Here is a 13788-nt window from a genome sequence, read left to right on the forward strand (position 1 = left end):
GCTACATCACAAACTCCTCTATCCCCTATGCTACATCACGGACCCCTCTATCCCCTATGCTACATCACAAACTCCTCTATCCCCTACGCTACATCACGGACCCCTCTATCCCCTATGCTACATCACAAACTCCTCTATCCCCTACGCTACTTCACAAACTCCTCTATCCCCTACGCTACATCACGGACCCCTCTATCCCCTATGCTACATCACAAACTCCTCTATTCCCTACGCTACATCACGGACCCCTCTATCCCCTATGCTACATCACAAACTCCTCTATCCCCTACGCTACATCACGGACCCCTCTATCCCCTATGCTACATCACGGACCCCTCTATCCCCTACGCTACATCACGGGCTCCTCTATCCCCTATGCTACATCACGGGCTCCTCTATCCCCTACGCTACATCACGGACCCCTCTATCCCCTACGCTACATCACGGACCCTTCTATCCCCTATGCTACATCACGGGCTCTTCTATCCCCTACGCTACATCACGGACCCCTCTATCCCCTACGCTACATCACGGGCTCTTCTATCCTCTATGCTACATCACGGACCCCTCTATCCCCTACGCTACATCACGGACCCCTCTATCCCCTACGCTACATCACGGACCCCTCTATCCCCTACGCTACATCACGGACCCCTCTATCCCCTAAGCTACATCACGGGCTCCTCTATCCCCTACGCTACATCACGGACCCCTCTATCCCCTACGCTACATCACGGACCCCTCTATCCCCTACGCTACATCACGGACCCCTCTATCCCCTACGCTACATCACGGACCCCTCTATCCCCTATGCTACATCACGGGCTCCTCTATCCCCTACGCTACATCACGGACCCCTCTATCCCCTATGCTACATCACGGACCCCTCTATCCCCTACGCTACATCACGGACCCCTCTATCCCCTACGCTACATCACGGACCCCTCTATCCCCTACGCTACATCACGGACCCCTCTATCCCCTACGCTACATCACGGACCCCTCTATCCCCTATGCTACATCATGGACCCCTCTATCCCCTACGCTACATCACGGACCCCTCTATCCCCTACGCTACATCACGGACCCCTCTATCCCCTACGCTACATCACGGACCCCTCTATCCCCTATGCTACATCACGGACCCCTCTATCCCCTATGCTACATCACGGGCTCTTCTATCCCCTATGCTACATCACGGACCCCTCTATCCCCTACGCTACATCACGGACCCCTCTATCCCCTATGCTACATCACGGACCCCTCTATCCCCTACGCTACATCATGGACCCCTCTATCCCCTACGCTACATCACGGACTCCTCTATCCCCTACGCTACATCACGGACCCCTCTATCCCCTATGCTACATCACGGACCCCTCTATCCCCTACGCTACATCATGGACCCCTCTATCCCCTATGCTACATCACGGACCCCTCTATCCCCTATGCTACATCACGGGCTCCTCTATCCCCTACGCTACATCACGGACCCCTCTATCCCCTATTCTACATCACGGACCCCTCTATCCCCTACGCTACATCACGGACCCTTCTATCCCCTACGCTACATCACGGACCCCTCTATCCCCTACGCTACATCACGGACCCCTCTATCCCCTACGCTACATCACGGGCTCCTCTATCCCCTATGCTACATCACGGACCCCTCTATCCCCTATGCTACATCACGGACTCCTCTATCCCCTATGCTACATCACGGGCTCTTCTATCCCCTATGCTACATCACGGGCTCCTCTATCCCCTACGCTACATCACGGACTCCTCTATCCCCTACGCTACATCACGGACCCCTCTATCCCCTACGCTACATCACGGGCTCCTCTATCCCCTACGCTACATAAAGGACCCCTCTATCCCCTACGCTACATCACGGACCCCTCTATCCCCTACGCTACATCACGGACCCCTCTATCCCCTACGCTACATCACGGACCCCTCTATCCCCTACGCTACATCACGGACCCCTCTATCCCCTACGCTACATCACGGACTCCTCTATCCCCTACGCTACATCACGGACCCCTCTATCCCCTATGCTACATCACGGACCCCTCTATCCCCTATGCTACATCACGGACCCCTCTATCCCCTACGCTACATCACGGACCCCTCTATCCCCTATGCTACATCACGGGCTCTTCTATCCCCTATGCTACATCACTGATCCCTCTATCCCCTACGCTACATCACGGGCTCTTCTATCCCCTATGCTACATCACGGGCTCTTCTATCCCCTATGCTACATCACGGACCCCTCTATCCCCTACGCTACATCACGGACCCCTCTATCCCCTATGCTACATCACTGATCCCTCTATCCCCTACGCTACATCACGGGCTCTTCTATCCCCTACGCTACATCACGGACCCCTCTATCCCCTACGCTACATCACGGGCTCCTCTATCCCCTATGCTACATCACGGGCTCTTCTATCCCCTATGCTACATCACGGACCCCTCTATCCCCTACGCTACATCACGGGCTCTTCTATCCCCTATGCTACATCACGGACCCCTCTATCCCCTATGCTACATCACGGGCTCTTCTATCCCCTATGCTACATCACGGACCCCTCTATCCCCTACGCTACATCACTGACCCCTCTATCCCCTACGCTACATCATGGACCCCTCTATCCCCTACGCTACATCACGGACCCCTCTATCCCCTACGCTACATCACGGACCCCTCTATCCCCTACGCTACATCACGGACCCCTCTATCCCCTATTCTACATCACGGACCCCTCTATCCCCTACGCTACATCACGGACCCCTCTATCCCCTACGCTACATCACGGACCCCTCTATCCCCTACGCTACATCACGGACCCCTCTATCCCCTACGCTTCATCACGGACCCCTCTATCCCCTACGCTACATCACGGACCTCTCTATCCCCTATGCTACATCACTGACCCCCCTATACATCACTGACCCCCCTATACATCACGGACCCCTCTATACCCCACACTACACTGTTAAGTAGCAGTACATTAGAGAGCGGGGGGGGGGGGGGGACTCAACCACATTCAAAGTGAAGAAATACATTTCACTTTCTCATTTAAGGGTTATATATCATAGAGAGAAGAGCATATAAGATCTGTTATTTCAGAAGTGTGAAAAAGAAAAAACAAAATGTAACTGAATTATAATACAAATAAGTTTCATGTAAGTGTGTGAGATAAAGAGAGAGAGAGAGAGAGAGTGATGTACCTATGTCTGAGTGCAGTCCACTGTCCTCCTTCTGTAGCTGCTTCTTCATTTGCCAGGAGCCGGCTGCTGGAGCTCCGCCCACATTTAGTAGCACTGTGGAGCTGCGGAGGCTGCCTGGGCTGGAAGGGGGAAGGAAGGGCTCAAGCTCAGTTCTCTTGTGCAGCCTGGGCACAACAAAGACCTTGGTACGGGCTGGGCGCATACATCTGGCTGGATGTTACTGTGTGTGCAATACCTCACAGTCTGACTACACTAGCCAGTAGCCAGCCTTAGGCCACAAATTATTTGACTGGCCAGAGGGCATATGTGCACGCTTGTTGCTCGTCTCATGCTCACTTCCCCACTCCATAGCTCCTCCCCCCTTGTGTTGTGGCTCCTCCCCCTGACGGAAAAGGTACCTTTGCCCCCTTGATTCTAGCATCTACCCTCCACTGACAGGAGGGGAGGCGGAGCAGATCAGGGGTGGGATAAAGCAGAGAGGCTGCAAACACAGAGTGGCAGCGGAACGCTGCAGACACTGAGCCGCCCCTATATTTTGCATACTGAACGTCAAGCTCCGCCCCCGCCTTCTCCGGACACCCACATGGATTACAGACAGCGCTGGTAGAATCCGTGAGTTTTAATAAACTTTGCAGGAAAACAGAAGAGTGGTACAGAAAACGCTTAGCAAGTGTGCTATGGGCAACTTCACTGCAGCGGTCTGTGGGCCTATTTTCAATGGGGGGCCTGGAGCTGCAGCTCCATCCGCCCCATTGTTAATCCGGCCCTGTAAACAGCCTGCAGACTCACTCTCAAAATTAATATAAGAAATACATTTGTTTAAACTATAAAATGTAATTTGTAAATGGCAGAAGGTTGGACTTCATATAATTGTGCACAGTACACATGTTCCAATATTTCCTCTGCTCATAATCCTGGTTCCGCACCTCCAAAAATCATATTGAACATACACCTGGAAATGCAGTAAGAGGGGTAGATAGGTACACTGCGATTGATTCTGAGTCACACACAAAATAGCATAATTTACTGGCAATTGCCCATCTGCAAGTTACATAGAATTTGACGGCAGATAAGAACCACTTGGCCCATCTAGTCCGCCCCCTCTTTTTTTTTTTTTTTACTATATTTTTATCTCAAACCTTATTTGATCCTTATTTCTCTGCAAGGATATCCTTATGTCTATCCCATGCATGTTTAAATTGCTCTACTGTCTTATCCTCTACCACCTCTGATGGGAGGCTATTCCACTTGTCCACTACCCTTTCTGTGAAGTAATTTTTCCTCAAATTTCTCCTGAACCTCCCCCCTCCAGTCTCAGTGTATGTCCTCGTGTCCTATTTCTTCTCTTCATTTGGAGAATATTTCCCTCCTGAACTTTGTTAAACCCTTGATATATTTGAAAGTTTCTATCATGTCGCCCCTTTCCCTTCTCTGCTCCAAACTATACATATTGAGGTATTTTAGTCTTTCTGTGTATGTTTTGTGATGTAGGCAATGCACCATTTTAGTTGCCCTTCTTTGTACAGTCTCTAATGTATTACTATCCTTTTAAAGATATGGCCTCCAGAATTGAAGACAGTATTCTAGATGAGGCCGTACTAATGACCTATACAGTGGCATTATTACTTCTTTCTTTCTGCTGCTGATTCCTCTCCCAATGCAACCATGCATCTGACTAGCCTTCCTCATTGCTTTGTTACATTGCTTATCTGCCTTTAAGTCACCTGAAATAGTGACTCCTAGGGGTAAATTTACTAAGATGGGAGTTCTATATAAGATGGGATGTTTCCCTTAGCAACCAATCAGATTTCAGGTATTATCTTTTAGAAGGTGCTAGATAAGAGAAGTAGAATCTGATTGGTTGCTATAGGCAACATCCCATCTTAAATAGAACTCCTATCTTAGTAAATTTAACCCCTAGTTCCCTTTCCTCCTCAGTAGTTTCCAGTATAGTGCCATTAATACTATATTTAGCATTTGGATTTTTGAGACCCAAGTGCATGATTTTGCATTTGTTGGCATTAAACTGTAATTGCCACACTCTTGACCATTCCTTTAGTCTACCTAGATCCTCAATCATTTGTTTTACCCCTCCTGGGGAGTATACTCTGTTGCATACGTTTGTGTCATCTGCAAAAAGGCATAATTTCCCTTTAATGCCATTTGCAATGCCACCAATAAAGATATTATAAAGCAACGGTCCAAGTACAGATCCCTGGGGTACTCAACTGGTAACATTTCCCTCCTGTGAATGCACTATATTTACTACAACTCTGTTTTTTTTATCCTGCAACCAAGATCTTATCCATTCAATAATCTTAGTATCCAATCACAAACTTTCAAGTTTATTTAGCAGTCTGCGATGTGGAACAGCGTCAAAAGCCTTACTAAAGTCTAGATAAGCTATATCCACGGCTCCACCTTTATCCATCACTTTAGTCACACAGTCAAAAAAGTAAATAAGATTTGTTTTACATGATCTCCCCCCAGTAAATACATGGGCCAATATTTACTAAGAATTTGAGTTTGTCCGATTTGTGTTTTTTTTTTCTAAGTCCCAATCCGGGAATTCACTAAGCACCAATCTCGGCAGTGTTTGGACTATTCGTAATGGTTTGATTGGCAAAGTTCCGAAATACGAATGAATAGACCATCGGTCAAACGCGGCTGTTATTTCATACAATTCGGGAATTCACTATTCATTCGTATTTGGGTGTTAGTCTCTGAGTGCTCAATTGCGGTCGTATTTTTTTGCGATTCGGTAAAAAAAGCGGCAAAAAAATAGACCTGCTTTATTCAGCCGTGTTTACATGTGTTGACACTTACAAATCATTCTAACCTGAATTAGGATGCCTATAAAATGGACACAAACTTCTCTCATGCAAAATAATTTATTTCCTTATGTTTGCTGGCCAAAAATTGTAGATTTTGTAAGGCAATATACATTTAACAACATATATCCATTATTACACACATTTGTGTTCAACTTTCAAATATTTCAAATGTTGTTGTTTCTGCATCATGTTTTTAAATCTGATTACTTATTTTTAACACACACAAACATGGCACAACAATAATGTCAGTCATTTTCGGACTGAATTATCTAAATATTACTCCCAACATATTAGGACACTTTTAGCCAACTCAATTGTGTTTTTCTTGTCAATTCGTCTAGAGAAGAAATGTAAAACAGTTACAATTCACATTGTAAATTGTATTAGTCATGGATGAATCTGCCTGGCTGCCAATTAGTCTGTCTGCTAGCTCAAAGAATGATTAGAATTTAGAAAGAGTAATGATTAGAAAAAAATCAAGTGGTCTGCTTTCTGCATGCTAACATCTATGTGCAGCTCAAACAACAGTTTCCTGCTAACAAAAAATACAAAGATGGTAAAGAAGAAATGTGTGTTCAAAATTCCTTTTGTTGTTTGTACCAGTTATAATTAATGATGTTGTACAAATTGTCAAGGAGCTAAGTGTTATATATATTCTGTTAATCATACACTTGGTAAGTGTTTTTTTTCTCTTCTCTTTAAAGAAATGGGTGTGGGTTTTTTTATGTTTATTTGGGTGGTTGCTTGTCCTGGCCTTTGCCTTTACCACTGTCGTGTTGGCGTGCTCTGGTGGAGCGCCTTGGTGGTGATGACACTGGCGTTACATTTGGAGTAGTCGTACCAGAACTGCTGCTTGTTTGCTGTTGCTGCAGGGATCTGAGTGTTTCATTGAGGTTACTGAGGGTGGCATTGAGTTCACGTGTTGCAGCATTTTGATTGTCTACAATTCTGGACATGGATTCATTGATCATTTGATTGCTTTCTAAAATGTTTATATAGCTTTGCTGTTGTCTGTGCTGTTCTTTCATTATGCGCTGTAAGTTGCCCATGACATGTGTAATGTCTGCACGTATGATTTCCATGGTATTTGCAATTCTTGTGTTTGTTTCATTTTGTCTACTCAGATTTCTGCTGATTCGTCTGAGTTGAGATGGTAGTCTTGCAAACATTTGGGTCTGCCTACGCAGGCAATCTTCATTAGTGGCCTGCTGTCTAGCCCAAATGGTCCAGAACACTTGATATGGGCCTTGTGTTACTGGTGTTGTTGGGCTGTGTTGGGTTGGTAGTGTGCTTTGCTGTGGTGGAGTACTCACAGGTGCTGGGGGGCTGATTCCTTCGCTTACTGGATGCATTTCTAACATGATTGTGTCATCCATGTCACTGTGTTGCTGTTGTTGCGGAGGGATGCTGGTACCAGGACTAGAAGCTGAAATTATAAACATTTATCCGTTACTTATCCATATGTTTAATACATTGGTACAAAGCACTAAACATGGAACACATGTAATGGACTGGTGCTTTCAGATATCCGGCCTAGCAACATCATCACTCATTACTTAAATACATACATATGCCTCTTTGTGGCAAATGTGTCTGGTTACTTCATTCTGAAAGAAAACACATGAGTTGTATGGTACATCAGACATACTCCTGCCTAAAAACGCATTGTAATCCATAATGTGTTGCCTTATAGTGTCTCCAAACAAAACATAGTAATGTTTTTGTATGCAGTTGGCAATGTTAGGACAAGCACACATGTGTAAATTATTCTAACAACCTTACTATTTGCAAAGCTTACACATGAGTTTCTGTTGCAGCATCTTCCACACAATGTGCTACTGTATGGCTGAAGTGGACATACATATCTTTACTGGATGTTGTGTTGGCCATTTTGTTTGGTTTCCATTTCATGTTTTACTGACTTGGGTAAGTATAGCAGATTTTGATGGGTATTGACTTAATGGGTCTAAGTAAATGGTTTTTTAAAGATCTGACATTTTTAATTGTTATCACAGTTTGTTACTCACAATCAAGATGAGGGGAGTGTGGTTGTCGCCTTGGAGGTGTGTCCAAAATTTGGAGTGGGGGCACCGAACAAACAGTAGATAATCTTCGTGGCGGGGTAGCCTGCTGTGGTTGGCCCTGGACATCAGACCTTGCTTTCTTTGCTGGCAGATGTTTTTTGTGGTGTGTTCCAGAAGTGCGCCTTCTGCTGCTTAAGACTTCTTTGGATGGACCTAGTATTGAAAGTGACATTTTGTTATGGCCATTCATTTACAAACTTAACCTATACTACAATGGACACTTCCGCAGCGTCATCATCATCAGATGTGATGGGAGTGACTGTAGGACGACCAGTACTGCTTTTTTTCATCACTGTAAATCCAAAAAAACAAAAACAAAATTATTCATGCTATTTTTAATACATCCACCCATTATGCTTATAAACATTACATCTTTAAAAAATTGATGTTTTATTATGAATCTAAAAATAAGGACATTAAACACAAAAAGCACAACAACAAACCCAAAACATTGTCCAATAGCCATATGCACTATGAAAGTGCAACACAGGGAATCATATACAGGACACAGACATAGAACACAATTCCAAAAACATACACTAACAAGCCAAAACACACACAGCTTCATTTTCAAATAAAATGAAAAAAAAAAAAAATACAGATGCGATATAGAAATAGGTCTGTGATGTGGCACTCCAAACACACATTAACACAATATGAGGCCAACAAAAATTAAAAAAATTAAAACAATAAAAAACAGTAAGGTAACTAAGTCTGCAGTTGTTGTGTCAGTGTACAAATACAGACTCAAAATGAACCAGCAAATAGTGGCCTTGACTTAAACAATATTACATTGAGTACTAATGAAATTACACATGTAACTGCCTTCAAAGACACTTTGCACTACTCCAGCCTCTAACATATCAACCACTGATTTGGAAACATTGCACATGGATAACTGAATTAAAAAACATAGTCCAACTTTCAAAATGTACAATGTGCAAAAGTAAAACATTATTGCTGGACAATTCAATGACACACCAAGTCCAAACTACACATGGAAAATGTACTGTCCAAAAACCACATGACATACAAGCAAGTAAGACGTTACATTGACTTTTGTATGAAACATGACCCAAAACAATGTATTTGATGACGCACACTTGAAGATGGGAGTAATATGCAACGTCACATGACACACATTTAAAACATACAGTAAGCCAGAAGTAATGTCATAGAATGTTAAGGCAAATACACATGCTCACCATCCTTCCTGGGGCGATCGGAATCCCGGACATGGGTTGCAGACACTACTTCTGGAGGGATTATAGTCCGCATGGGCTCCTCATAGTCCAGATATGTGGCAATAAAGGGCGGACCACCACCGGTTTTGCGAGCCAACTTCGCCTCCTTGGCCATTTTGGACTTGACACGTCGCTTTATGTTATAGTACCGTTTGCGGCACGTGTCCTCCGTCCGCTTCACCACCCCCTCACTATTTACAGCAGCAACTACTTTCGCCCACAACACCGTCTTCCTCCGTGTTGGCACCTTGGCGGACTCAGGCCCAAATAGCTGCCGCTGATACTTCATCAGCTCCCGCACCAATGCCACATTTTCTGCATAACTAAACTTTACATTCCGCCCAGTTTTAGTAGTGGTGCGTGGCTGCGGAGCTCTCTGACTGTCACTATCACTGTCACTTGAGGCTGCTGCAGCGACCTCACCAACCTCCTCCACCTCACTAACCTCACTAACACTCACCTCCTCCACCTGACCGACCTCCTCCCCCTCACTAACACCCTCCACCTCACTCACCTCAGCCACCTCTGAGTCACACATAATTGTGTGACTAAACAATTAACACAGAAAAAAAAAGACAAAACAAAACACTCCTCCGCTACCACTACACTAATCACACACACACACACACACACACACACAAACACTGACAAGGGACTATAAATAAAAAAAACTAGGACAAAAATTGAGACAAAACCAAAAAATACAAGACAACGAGAATGACAAAACTACTTTCAAACACAATACAACACTCAGAACTCGCAAAAAATACTCCTCCAAACAAACACTACTCACCAAACTCCACTGCACAACCTCTCTCCTCACCACTAACTAAACCCACAAGGTGCGGACGGTTTGGGGCGTATTTATATGGTTGCGCACAGACACTCCTACCATCTGAAACACAACCAATCACGAACGGGGATGAAAACCGAAACTAAACGTGAAAATGCGGGCGCAGGAAAAAAAAACCCTGCCGCGTTTAACTTAGAAAAAAACCCAGCAAAAACAACACAAACACGTACGAAAACGACAATGACGGCCGTAAATGTGCCAAAAAAACCCGACTGGCATCGACTTCGGAAAACACGAAAACAATAAACTCGAATGCTTAGTAACTTGGCGTATATAGTTTCAAAAAGTTGCATGAAAATGCACCCGATACAAGACGAGTTTAAACACTACACAAACCGACACAAACACGAATATTAGTAAATTTTGGCCATGCTGTTTGGAATCCTGTAAATTGCTGGATTTGAGATAATCTACAACTCTTTTTTTTAAGAGTGTTTTCATCAAATTCCCTACTACTGATGTAAGACTCACTGGTCTGTAGTTGTTTGCCACTTCCTTGCTTCCACTTTTGTGCAGTGGGATTACGTTTGCTCTTTTTCAGTCCTCTGGAAAGTTGGTCTACTAACTCCTTCCCTTGTGTACGTACATCCATGTGGCTGAATGTGAAAGGACTGAGACACTTACTTTAAAGTCTGTGCACACTGCAATACCGATTGGTGCTTCTTAATATGTCTCCATTGGTCTCACCATGGAAACTTGCACAAGCTCTATTGCAACTGCTGTTTCTCTGTTGAGTGTGGCTTCCTATGTGAGTGGTCAAGCATGTTTGAAAGCAGCCAATTGCATTGACACCCCCATAATAAGCCCACTGAATGGCTTATTTCTGCGTATACTGCTTGCCACCTCCCAGTTACCGCCCCATAGGCAAACGCAGGGGGGTTTTCCGGTTGCCCAGAAGCCCCCTTCTCTTAGCAAGTGCCTCAAATTATGACAATAGCAATGGTATATAATACAAGAGCTGCAGCCACATTATGCAGTTTAAGGGACAGAGCAGAGCTGCTGCACATGCCCAGTGGTAACAGCTTTTTCTACCAAGTTTGCTGTGTGTGTGGATCTGAGTCCTCAGTCAGTGCACTGGACCAGAGAGCAGCTACTAGGAAGAAGAAACAGGAGCCTTACCGTGAGGTGGGGGAATGTGTGCTTAGAAAGTGCAGTACTGGTTCTATTATGTTTTTATATTCATTTATTATGGGTATGTTTATCCTTTTCCTGACCACTTATTTATATTATTTAAATTTGATACAGCCTATACTAGAGACCACCTATAGTTAGAGACCATCTATTGTGTTAAATATTTATTCCATTCAGTATCCAGTGTATAAAAAGACCAATGTGTACATTAATGTCCAGGGTTGTTACTAGGTTCTGCTTCTGCTCCCCCAGACTCCTACACTTGCTCTAATGTTCCGCAGAGTGGGCGATTGTAGACTTCATTTGGAAACCCTCCTCTAGAAATCCTGCATTTGCCACTGCGCCCAGGAATGCCAATCACTGTTCCACCATCTTTCTGATACTGCCTGAATTGATTGCAACAGCGCCTCTGTGCGTACACTCTGTGTAATGCGTGCACCAGTGGGGTTTTCTGACATTTACGTCCATGCGCAGTTGCAATAATTGCTCAGCTGCGTGAACATCAAGATTGTGCGTGGATTCCACACGACTCAGAATCAGACTCACTAGTGAAAAAAAGAACACATTTGTGGTGTACATTCCATGTGCATAAAAAATGACCTGAATTTGTATTTTCGATTTCTTGCATTAGATTGAAATGGGTTTTATGGTGCCCAAGCTAATAGGCAGGATGAACTGTGCGCTATAAAAGTGGATTTGCTAAAATGATCATTCAATTTATTTGAAAGCTAGATAGCTGATATTTTCAGAAAAGAAAGTTGTGCTAAATTTACATTAGAAACTTCTTTATCCTCTAGCAAAGAAATAATGAAATGCAGGAATGGAGAGGACAGAATGACACCTGTACCCACTGCTGGATAATCCTGGTGATTAACAGCAAAAATCTGGATATAGCAAAAAATTTTGTGCAGAAGCACAATCTATAATCTGCGCCATTGTGATTATAAAGGGTGTGGAAGCACCATTGCACAGATATTTATTGCATATGATGTTTATAAACAGATATACAAGTACATGTCCTCTTACTTACAAGGGAGGGGGGAAATGGCCATTTGGTACTTTTGGCACATGCCGGAAGGTCCTATGGCCTATTTGGGCCGATCTGGCTGCCTGAAGGCCTAGCCGAGCACCTCCATTTCCCAGCGCTCTGCTGGGCTGACATGGCAGGACGGGGGAATGTGCACTCTTACCCCCAGTCTGTCCCTACCCACTCATACTCTTAATTGAATTCCAAATAATGGGCCGGATTCAGATTAGCACATGATACTGATGATTTATGTACTACAGGTACCGCTGTGAGAATCACCACAGTTGGGAGGTATGCTCTGCGCATGCGCCGGACCTATTCTGTGTATGTGCAGAACGGGTACTGCGTGATCACTTGCAGTCACCCCCCTTAGCTGCATCATGATTCACATGCTGTGGTGTTAGGGCAGAGCGGGGTAGGCAACTAAAGACGCGTCGCCCCCATGTTGTATGTGTGCTGAGCACACGGTCTGCTTTGTTAGATGCAGACTTCCTGAAACTGTCTGACGGACAATCTGAGTAAGCTTCGAAGTCAGCAACCGATGGTCGCAATGATGATCCGATGTTGCATCTTTGGGCTTGGATCGCAGATGCATGCATTTCCTACAGACGCCTCCTGCTGCATTTGCATTTTATATGTACAGCACTGCACAACTGCTTTCTTGCGGCTGTGCAATACTGTATAAGAGCAGTCGTGATGGATGTAATTACTCTGAAAGTTTTTCTATGTGGTAGAGAATTCAATAACGACGTCGTCTGGAGGTACTAGGCAGCCAGTCAGTCTAAATACTATGGGGAGGGGCAGCGGGGGAAGGATGTGATAGCCTGCAAGAAGCAGGAAGTGCGAGACTTTGTGAGAGTTCTCCCATTTATTTTAAAGCGGCAATCATTTACCTGGCAACACTACGTTAGTTTTGCCGTGTAAATGATTTTCGCTTTCAAAAAATGGGAGAACTTTCTTAAAACCCTGCACTTCCTGCTTCTCGTTGGCTATTACATTCCCTCTATATGTTTACAAGTCATAACTCAATAGGTAGACTTTTTGAAGAATTGTTTATTTAATTAGTCTGTTTTTTTCCTTTTGTTCCTTGACAACCCTTTCTTTTCTTTCCAAATTTGTATCCATATGTGATGAACTCTGCATTGTGTTTGAAATGCGATACCCATTTTGATGTGACTGAGAAGTATATATTTTGTGTGTGTGTGTGAATTGTAAGACTACACCAGGGATGTGCATAATTACAAAAACCTGCACGTCCCTCACAACTGCCTCCCCGAGGAAGCGGTTTAAGGCGCAATGAAAACACAAGCCTTCAAGAATACTTTGAATCCAGTTTGTAGAATGTTTTGCTATTGTAACCTGCTTTTGTTCTGTG

This window comes from Pseudophryne corroboree, chromosome 4, assembly GCF_028390025.1.
Source record: "Pseudophryne corroboree isolate aPseCor3 chromosome 4, aPseCor3.hap2, whole genome shotgun sequence".
Classification (NCBI taxonomy): Eukaryota; Metazoa; Chordata; class Amphibia; order Anura; family Myobatrachidae; genus Pseudophryne; species Pseudophryne corroboree.